Source organism: Oncorhynchus nerka, linkage group LG28 (assembly GCF_034236695.1).
Source record: "Oncorhynchus nerka isolate Pitt River linkage group LG28, Oner_Uvic_2.0, whole genome shotgun sequence".
NCBI lineage: Eukaryota > Metazoa > Chordata > Actinopteri > Salmoniformes > Salmonidae > Oncorhynchus > Oncorhynchus nerka.
In genome coordinates, this window is record NC_088423.1 from 49,653,864 (window position 1) to 49,664,398 (window position 10,535).

At 46.9% G+C, this 10,535-nt stretch overlaps 1 protein-coding gene across 1 annotated transcript in view; it reads right to left on the reverse strand.

Moving 5' to 3' along the window:
- Positions 1–7,485, reverse strand: part of LOC115113349 (heparan sulfate glucosamine 3-O-sulfotransferase 1-like) — a 72,133-nt gene extending 64,648 nt beyond the window's left edge. Inside the window, exon 1 of the mRNA XM_029640888.2 lies at positions 7,163–7,485. The gene's annotated coding sequence lies outside the window, so the exon portion shown is untranslated. The remainder of the gene's footprint in view (positions 1–7,162) is intronic.
- Between the last annotated feature and the right edge of the window lie 3,050 nt (positions 7,486–10,535).

The window sequence follows — 10,535 nt, forward strand, 5'->3', positions numbered from 1 at the left end:
TCCACTACAGCCCCGTCAATGAGAATGGGGGCGTGCTCGGTCCTCCTTTTCCTGTAGTCCACAATCATCTCCTTTGTCTTGATCACGTTGAGAGAGAAGTTTTAGTCCTGACATCACATGAGCAGGTCTCTGACCTCCTCCCTACATGGTGTCCCATCGTTGTTGGTGATTAGTCTTACCACTGTTGTTTCATCAGCAAACTTGATGACGGTATTAGAGTTGTGCCTGGCCATGCAGTCATGAGTGAACAGGGAGTACAGGAGGGGACAGAGCATGTACCCCTGAGGGGCCCTTGTGACCAGGATCAGCGTGGCAGATGTGTTGACCTTACCACCTGGGGGTTGCCCATCAGGAAGTCCAGGATCCAGTCGCAGAAGGAGGTGTTTAGTCCCAGGGTCCTTAATGATGAGCATTGAGGACACTATGGTGTTGAACACTGAGCTTTGTTCCATGAATAGCATTCTCAGTCAGGGACAGGTTGAAAATGTCAGTGAAGACACCAGTTGGTCAGCGCATGCTCAGAGTACACGTCCTGGTAATTCGTCTGGCCCTGCGGCCTTGTGAATGTTTGTTTAAAAGGTCATACATCGGCTACGTGTGATCACACAGTTGTCCGGAACAGCTGATGCTCTCATGCATGTTTCAGTGTTACTTTCCTCGAAGCAAGTATAGAAGTAATTTAGCTTGTCTGGTAGGTTTGGATCACTGGGCAGCTCTCGGCTGTGCTTCCCTTCGTAGTCTGTAATGGTTTGCAAGCCCTTATTGTCACGCCTTGGTCATTATATTTTGTGTTTTTGGTATATGTTTGGGTAAGCCAGGGTGTGACATGGGTTTATATGTTGTGTTTCGTATTGGGGTTTGTAGTAATTGGGATTGTGTTGATTAGGGGTGTGTCTAGTTAGGCTTGGCTGCCTGAGGCGATTCTCAATTGGAGTCAGCTGCTTATCGTTGTCTCTGATTGGGAACCGTATTTAGGTAGCCTGAGTTCGCGTTGTATTTTGTGGGCGTTTGTCCTGTCTCTGTGTTATAGTCACCAGATAGGCTGTATTAGTTTCACGTTCCGTTTGTTGTTTTGCTTAGTATGTTATTGAGTTATTTCATGTACGCATTCTTTCATTAAAGTCATGAGTAACCTACACGCTGCATTTCGGTCCGACTCTCTTTCCACAAACGAAGAACGCCGTTACAGAAACACCCACCACTCACGGACCGAGCAGCGTGTGAACTGGCAGGATCTGAAGGAGGACGTTATGGACAGCAGAAGCATGGAGTATACTACGTGGGAAGAAATCGACAGGTGGGCGGCCGACCCAGAGCGAGTGCAGGAGCCCGCCTGGGATTCCCTACAGCAATGCGAAGAGGGCTATAGACGTATGGAGTCGAAAAGGAAAGCACGGAGGCGCAGAGCGAAAACCGAAAGTAACGGGGGAGAGCGCAGAGAGAGAGTGGCTGAGTCAGGAGTCCGACCTGAGCCTACTCTCCCTGTTAATTGTGAGGAGCAGCAATATAAGGACTTCTGGTCTTGGGAGAGGATATTAGACGGAAAAGGACCCTGGGCGCAGCCGGGAGAATATCGCTGTCCCAAGGAAGAAGCAGAGGCAGCCGGAGATAGGAGCCGACGATACGAGGGAACAAGGTTGGCAAGGAAGCCCGTAAAGCAACCCCAAAAAATTATTGGGGGGGGGCTAGAAGGGAGAATAGTTATGCCAGGTAGGAAACCTGCGCATACTCCCTGTGCTCACCGTTGGGCTAGAGAGACCGGGCAGGCACCGTGTTATGCTATGGAGCGCACGGTGTTTCCAGTGCGGGTGCAGAGCCAGGTGCGGCACATACCAGCCCTTCCTATTGGCCGGGCTAGAGTGGGCATCGAGCCAGGTAAGCTTGGGCAGGCTCGGTGCTCAAGAGCTCCGGTGCGCCTGCACGGTCCGGTCTATCCTAAGCCACCTCCACACACCAGTCCTCCGGTAGCAGCTCCCCGCACCAGGCTTCCTGTGCGTGTCCTCGATCCAATACCACCAGTTCCAGCACCACGCACCAGGCCTTCAGTGCGCCTCGCCTGTTCAGCACAGCCAGAGCCTTCCTTCCCTTCTACGCTGTCGGAGTCTCCCGTCTGTTCAGCGCAGCCAGAGCCTGTATCCTCTCCTGCGCTGCCGGAGCCTCCTGCCTGTTCGGAGCAGCCTGAGCTGCCAGTCTGCAGAGATCTGTCAGCGCCGCCAGTGCTCCCAGTCTGCCCAGCGTCGCCAGTCTGCCCAGCGCCGCCAGTGCTCCCCGTCTGCCCAGCGCCGCCAGTCAGCCCAGCGCCGCCAGAGCCCCCAGTCTGCCCAGCGCCGCCAGTCAGCCCAGCGCCGCCAGTCTGCCCAGCGTCGCCAGTCTGCCCAGCGTCGCCAGTCTGCCCAGCGTCGCCAGTCTGCCAGGATCCGCCAGAAGTGCCAGTCTGCCAGGATCCGCCAGAAGTGCCAGTCTGCCAGGATCCGCCAGAAGTGCCAGTCTGCCAGGATCCGCCAGAAGTGCCAGTCTGCCAGAAGTGCCAGTCCGCCAGAAGTGCCAGTCTGCCAGGATCCGCCAGAAGTGCCAGTCTGCCAGGATCCGCCAGAAGTGCCAGTCTGCCAGGATCCGCCAGAAGTGCCAGTCTGCCAGGATCCGCCAGAAGTGCCAGTCTGCCAGGATCCGCCAGAGGTGCCAGTCTGCCAGGATCCGCCAGAAGTGCCAGTCAGCCAGGATCTGCCAGTCTGCAGAGAGCTGTCAGCCTGCATGGAGCAGTCAGAGCTGTCAGTCTGCATAGAGCAGCTAGATCCGCCAGCCAGCCAGGAGTTACCGGAGCCTACTACCTGTCTGAGCTTCATCTCAGTACTGGGCGTCCTCTCAGTACTGGGCGTCCTCTCAGTACTGGGCGTCCTCTCAGTACTGGGCTGCCCCTCTGTCCCGAGACGCCCCTCTGTCCCGAGACGCCCCTCTGTCCCGAGACGCCCCTCTGTCCCGAGCTGCCCCTCAGTCCCGAGCTGCCCCTCAGTCCCGAGCTGCCCCTCAGTCCCGAGCTGCCCCTCAGTCCCGAGCTGCCCCTCAGTTATGTGGGGATCAGGGTGAGGACTATTAGGCCATGGTCGGCGGAGAAGGTGGATTATCCCAGGACGCGAAGGGGAGGAACTAGGACATTCATGGAGTGGGGTCCACGTCCCGAGCCAGAACCGCCACCATGGACAGACGCCCACCCGGACCCTCCCTATGCTCTTGAGGTGCGTCCCGGAGTCCGCACCTTAGGGGGGGGGGGGGTTCTGTCACGCCTTGGTCATTATATTTTGTGTTTTTGGTATATGTTTGGGTAAGCCAGGGTGTGACATGGGTTTATATGTTGTGTTTCGTATTGGGGTTTGTAGTAATTGGGATTGTGTTGATTAGGGGTGTGTCTAGTTAGGCTTGGCTGCCTGAGGCGATTCTCAATTGGAGTCAGCTGCTTATCGTTGTCTCTGATTGGGAACCGTATTTAGGTAGCCTGAGTTCGCGTTGTATTTTGTGGGTGTTTGTCCTGTCTCTGTGTTATAGTCACCAGATAGGCTGTATTAGTTTCACGTTCCGTTTGTTGTTTTGCTTAGTATGTTATTGAGTTATTTCATGTACGCATTCTTTCATTAAAGTCATGAGTAACCTACACGCTGCATTTCGGTCCGACTCTCTTTCCACAAACGAAGAACGCCGTTACACTTATAAGCTTCCGGGTTAGAGTCCCGCTTCTTGAAAGCTGCAGCTCAAGCCTTTAGCTCAGTGCGGATGCTGCTTGTAATCCATTGCTTCGGGTTGGGGTATGTACGTACAGTCACTGTGGGGATGACATCAATTAATTTATTAACGAAGCCTGTGACTGATGTGGTGTACTCAACGAAATCGGAAGAATTCCAGACCATATTCCAGTCTGTGCTAGCAAAACAGTCCTGTAGCTTAGCATCTGCTTCATCTGACCACTTTTTCATTGACCGAATCAGTGGTGCTTCCTGCTTTAGTTTTTGCTTGTAAGCAGGAAGATAGCGTTATGATCAGATTTGCCAAATGGAGGGAGATCTTTGCAAGTGTCTCTGTGTGTGGAGTAAAGGTGGTCTAGAGTTTTTCCCCCTCTAATTGCACATTTCACATGCTGGTAGAAATGAGGTAAACGGATTTAAGTTTCCCTGCATTAAAGTTCCCAGGCCACTGGGAGCGCCTGCTTCTGGATGAGCGTTTTACTGTTTTCTTATGGGCGTATAGAGCTCGTTGAGTTTGGTCTTAGTGCCAGCATCGGTTTGTTGTGGTAAATAGACAGCTACGAAGAATATAGATGAAGACTCTTGGTTAATAGTGTAGTCTACAGCTTATCATGAGATACTCTACCTCGGGTGAGCAAAACCTCAAGACTTCCTTAAATGTTGTGCACCAGCTGTCTTACCAGAGACTGGTGTTCTTTTAGAAAAAGCAAAAAAAAGCGTAAACCCGCAAACCGTATGTTATTCGTTCAGCCATTACTTGGTGAAACATAAGATATTACAGTTTAATGTCCCAATGGTAGGATATACGTTCTGGTAGTTAGTCTATTTTATTATCCAATGATTGTACGTTGGCTAATAGGACCGATGGTAAAGACAGATTACCCATTCGCCGTCGGAGCCTTACAAGGCACCCAGACATACATCCCCTATTTCCCCGTCTCTTTCTCCTGCAACTGACGGGGATGTGGGCCTTGTCAGGTGTCTTGGAGTAAATCCTTCGCATCCGACTCGTTAAAGCAAAAATACTTTTTCCAGTACAGGGCGAGTAATCGGTGTCCTGATATCTAGAAGCTCTCTTCGGGTCATAAGAGACAGTGGCAGAAACATTACGTACAAAGTAAGTTACAAATAACGTGAAAAAAAAACACACAATAGCACAATTGGTTACAGGACTGTAAAACAGCAGCCATCTCCTCCAGCACTATTATAAGTGCAGTTAATGTATTGTTTAGTGTTGTGTAGTGGCTTCGGTGGCATGCATCCAAAACATTTGTGAGTTTGCCCCACCAAGTTTAATATGCTAAAATTGCCAATGGTTACGAAACACCAAAAAGTCTAATGACATTCAGTAAGTGTAGCCTGTGTCTACGCACGTCGGTCTCAGCCACTCATCTCTGCCTCATCTCTGGTAAAAAAAATGTCTGTGTTCTCGTCGATCCACACACAATTTGGGAGCTTAAACCACCCGTTTTCAAGTCCATTCGCTCATTTTTCATGCAACTGACATGCAGTAATGACAAGTAATAGTGTAATAGCATACAGTTTTCTTGGCATTTTGTTTAATATATTGTTGGCTCATGTTTGAACCAGTATGTCGTACCCCCACTATTTATTTTGTCAGTATGCCGTACCGGACCAGCTTACTTTCACAGACCGGCTTACACTGCCACTAACCCTAAACCCTAGCTTAGCTAATGATAGCCACCTAGCTAACGTTAGCTACAACAAATTCGTAACATATCATACATTATTGCAAATGTTTAACATATTTTATTAATTGGAATTCGTAACATGCACTACATGGCTGCACATAAGCCTAAGCCATGCACAATGCCAAGTGTCAGCTGGAGTGGTGTAAAGCTCACTGTCATTGGACTCCGGAGCAATGGAAACTGGTCCTCTGGAGTGATGAATCACGCTCCACAATCTGGCTGGATGAATCTGGGTTTGACAGATGGGCAGGTAGCATTCTCCTGACGAATGCATAGTGCTAACTGTAAAGTTTGGTGGATAATAAATAATGGTCTGGGGCTGTTTTTCATGGTTTGGGCTAGGCCACTTAGTTCCAGTGGCGAGAAATAATGCTACAGCATACAATGACATTCTAGACAATTCTGTGTTTCCAACTTTGTGGCAACAGTTTAGGGAAGGCCCTTTCCTTTCAGCATGACAATGCCCCCCTGCACAAAGCGAGGTCCAAACAGAAATGGTTTCTTGAGATCGGTGTGGAAGAACTTGACTGGCCTGCACAGAGCCCTGACTTCCACCCCATCTAAAACTTTAGGTATCAATTGGAACGCAGACTGCGAGCCTGGTCTAATCGCCCAACATCAGCGCCCGACCTCACTAATGCTTGTGGCTGAATGGAAGCAAGTCCCCGCAGCAATGTTCCAACATCTAGTGGTTCCTGTTATAGGAGCAAATGGGGTGAGGGGACCAACTCCATATTAATGCCCATGATTTTTGTAATGAGATGTTCAACGAGCAGTTGTCCCCATACTTTTGGCCGTGTAATGTATCACACGAATTTCAGGACAATAAATACATATTAAAAGAAGCATAACTATATCATAAACAATGGAGGCATATGAATGCAATTTTAATATGTTACATTGACCCCTGAACCCAGGTTGCAATTGAGAACCCAAGAGCCTCCCCCCCTAAAGGGGGAAAGAGAAATACCACTGCCCCAGAAAAACTGTTGATGGATTTCTGTGATTAAAGGCTCAAATCGCTGACACAGACATGACTATTTACCACTTAATGCCCCATTATCGATGTAAGTGGAAAATCAGCGGCAGTGCAAAATCAGATCTGGTGTCTTCAAAGTTGAACTCCATTGTTTAAGACGCAAATGAAAAAAAGGCCTCAGTTTAATTAAGTCAACATGTATTAAATCATTTCTATGGAGCCAATATCCACTGTCTGTGATTAAAGTTACACTGTGTCATAGGCTATGTGCACTCCAGAATGGCTGGGATTAAATAAATAGAGAATTAGGCATGGATATAAAATAGTTGATGTGCATAAATGATGTAGAGCTTTCCTATTAATATAATGAATATGTAAATATGGAATATTAAGTGTGCAAACATGTTCTTATCTTTGAACATGATAGAAGATAACGTTATATTGAAACCAGATAAATGTTAGATTGGTAATGGATCGAAAGCCATTCGAATTGTCCAACGAGGAACAATGGTAGATTACCAGATTATGACTTTACATATTTAACAAAAAAACTCGGACATACATTGAGCTGGAACTTCTCCTGGCTGATCTAAAAACCAGAAAGAACACTATTTCAGAATGCAATCACAGAGCAATAAGCCTGCGTCGCAAATTAAGAGAAAGGAGAAAGAGAGAGAGATATTCGACTAGAATGTACGGAGAAGTAGACTACGTCCTGGGAGACAAAATCTGGTTACCTTGCATGAGGTCGGTGATAGTTTTGGAATCTCCGGGAGTCATCGGTCTGGTTTGAGTTCAGTCGCAGATGAACCAAAGGATCGCACTTTTAAGCCCAGCAGTCGAATCTAGAAGATATAACTGTCCGTCACCCTTTCGCTCTCATTGAAGCGCACACCGGGAGCATCAGCCACTCTCATCACTAATTGATTTGAAGCCAGACATGGTGCAAACAGAGCCCTGATTTTATTTTTCAAAGAGCTTGGTTTGACTCCATCCCCTCTGCTTAGCAGCCACAAACACACCACTCTATCGGAACGTGCTAAGATTTGTGCCGAGCGCTGCCTTGAGTAGCACTGTGGAAGGAGGAGTCTTGTCAGGTGACCAGGTGAATCGCTGTTGTAGCCTACCAATTCAAAATTGCGATCTTTCAGAGGAGGCTGGTATGGTGAGCTATAGGAGGACGGGCTCATTGTAATGGCTGGAATGTAATGTTGGAATGGAGTCAAACATGTCGTTTCCATATGTTTGATGCATTCCATCAACTCCATTCCAGCCATTACAATGAGCCGGTCCTCCTATAGCTCCTTCCAACAGCCCTTCCTCTATCTTCATAAATGTAAACCATTTAGTCTACTATTAGGAGCTCTGAAGTAGAACTCATATATTATTGTAGGCTACTTAATAATGAGAATATACAGATTTTAGGCTACATTTTTCACTCTAGCCAAAGCGTAGACCAATATGTACTCTTAAGGAGCCTAATGTTACCGTTACTCTTTAAAGTCCCAGGACCTTATACAGTATGGTATTTTCAGAGGTAGACTGGCGCTGGCAGCCAAAACAGCCAAATACTAAAAAAGGTAGGGGGGTGGATCATAAAACCAGTCAGTATCTGGTGTGACCACAATTTGCCTCGTGAAGCACGACACATCTCCTTCACATAGAGTTGATCATGCTGTTGATTGTGGCCTGTGGAATGTTGTCCCACTCCTCTTCAATGGTTGTGCGAAGTTGCTGGATATTGGCGGGAACTGGAACACGCTGCCGTACACGTCCATCCAGAGCATACCAAACATGCACAGTGAGCAGCCAGGCCATGGAAGAACTGGGACATTTTCAGCTTCCAGAAATTGTGTACAAATCCTTGCGACATGGGGCCGTGCATTATCATGCTGCAACATGAGGTGATGGTGGCGGATGAATGGCACGACAATGGGTCTCAGGATCTCGTCACAATACCTCTTTGCATTCAAATTGCCATCGATAAAATGCGTAGTTTATGCCTGCCCATACCAAAAACCCCTGGGACGCTCTGTTCACAACGTTAACATCAGCAAACCGCTTGCCCATATGATGCCATACACGTGGTCTGCGGTTGTGAGGCCGGTTGGACATACTGCCAAATTCTCTAAAACGACATTGGAGGCATCTCATAGCTCTGGTGGACATTCCTGCAGTCAATATGCGAATTACACGCTCCATCAAATCTTTTGAAATCTGTGGTATTGTACTGTGTGACAAAACTGCACATTTTAGAGTGGCCTTGTATTGTCCGCAGCACAAGGTGCACCTGTGTAATGATAATGTTGTTTAATCAGCTCCTTGCTATGCTACATCTGTCAGATGGATGGATTATCTTGGAGAAATAAGCTTTTTGTGCGTATGGAACATTTCTGGGATTGTTTATTTTAGCTCATGAAACATAAGACCAACACTTTACATGTTGCTTTATATTTTTGTTTAGTGTAAATAATTTCTCAAACGCAAAATACGCACTTACTGTACATCGTTTTAACCGGCTTTATCACAGTTGCAGCAGACAGTATTTTCCAGTGACAACACGTTTCTGGCTGTCTTCTTCCGTTACACATAGGGGTTCAGAGCATGCTAGATAGCTAATTAGCACAGGTGGTCCCTGTTTTCCGTCTGTCTCCCGTAAACATGTGCTGTAACATGTAGATATGGCCGTGTGGGAACTCTAAACCTAACCCCATGAAGGTGCGTATCAATTTAACGTTTTTAAATTGTTTTAATTCTTTCTGGCTGATACGAAAGATAAGGTCCTTATGCTTGTAAAACCTTACCGCAATTGACGCATGTTAATGTTCAGACCAAGCGTCAGGGCTCTAAAATAAACTCTCCCGTACTGAAGACGCCTTCGTCCAATGACTCTTATGTGTAACGTAATGGAAGTGACAGTCATGATCAAGGGCTAGCCAAAGCCATGATAGAAGTGTTTGGCATCCCAATTTAATGAAGTGAATATGCATATTGGATATTTTACAGTATACATTGCAGGCTAGTAGACCTGTGCCCGGAGCTTCATTGATCGAGTTGCATCTCTGATAAACAGATTTTACACTATGGGCAAGATGTATGTAAGGTGTCAGTCATTTCAACTCTAACGTGATGCGTCTGTATCATTCAGAGTAGCCTATGATTATTGTGGCTTTTTTTTGTTAACTTCATATAGTGCTGTCTATTAAAACATCCGGTAGTAACGGATGTTTTGGTCGTCTGTCTTCCCGTTCATCTCGGGTGTTTGTTGTTAGAGTCAAGTGTTTGTGCAAAATGTGACTCTGTGAAAAAATGTTGAACGAGTCATCAAGCATACATTGAAGTGCTGAGATGGTAAGGAATGATTTATCCCTTCTCAGTTGATAGCGAAAGTGTCTCCTTTGAAAACATCTGTAAGCTATTTCAATAGAGGGAGTCAAACACGCCTGGACTCTATCGCCTGCGGTTATGCTGTCCTTTCCTCAAGTGTAACAACGACTTCCAGCTTGACGACACATTCACCACAGACACGGGCTACTACATTCACATTTAATATCGGCCTACTAACTTGAACCTAGTACAAAATGTGTCACAATACTTGGCTAGCCCTGCAGCCTCCTCTGAGAGACAAAGAGAGAGCAAACAGGGGGCACATCTACTTTCACTATAGGCCTACTAACTTGAACCTACTAAAACATATGTGTCACAATACTTGGCTAGCCCTGCTGCCTCTTCTGAGAGTCAAAGAGAGGGCAAACAGGGGGCCACATCTATATTTCAGCAGCTCTGAGCCGACAGAAAAAACATCCACGTAAGTATTTGATTTTTTAAAATTGCATGATGTTTGTAATGCTAAAGACAGAAGCGCCAGACAGACTTCTCTCAGCTCTGACACTGGTTGATAGTGAGAGCTGTAAAAGCTATGTGCAGACTATGATAAAGACATCAAGTGAAATGTTATTTTGAGCAGTGTTGATTTGCACAGTCACCTCTCTGGGTCCAGGGGATTCATTCAGCTGAAAATATGGCTTCCAAAAGGGTTATTTGGCTGTACCCATAGGATAACAATTTTTAGTTCCAAGTAGAACCCTTTTTGGTTCCAGGTAGAACCAT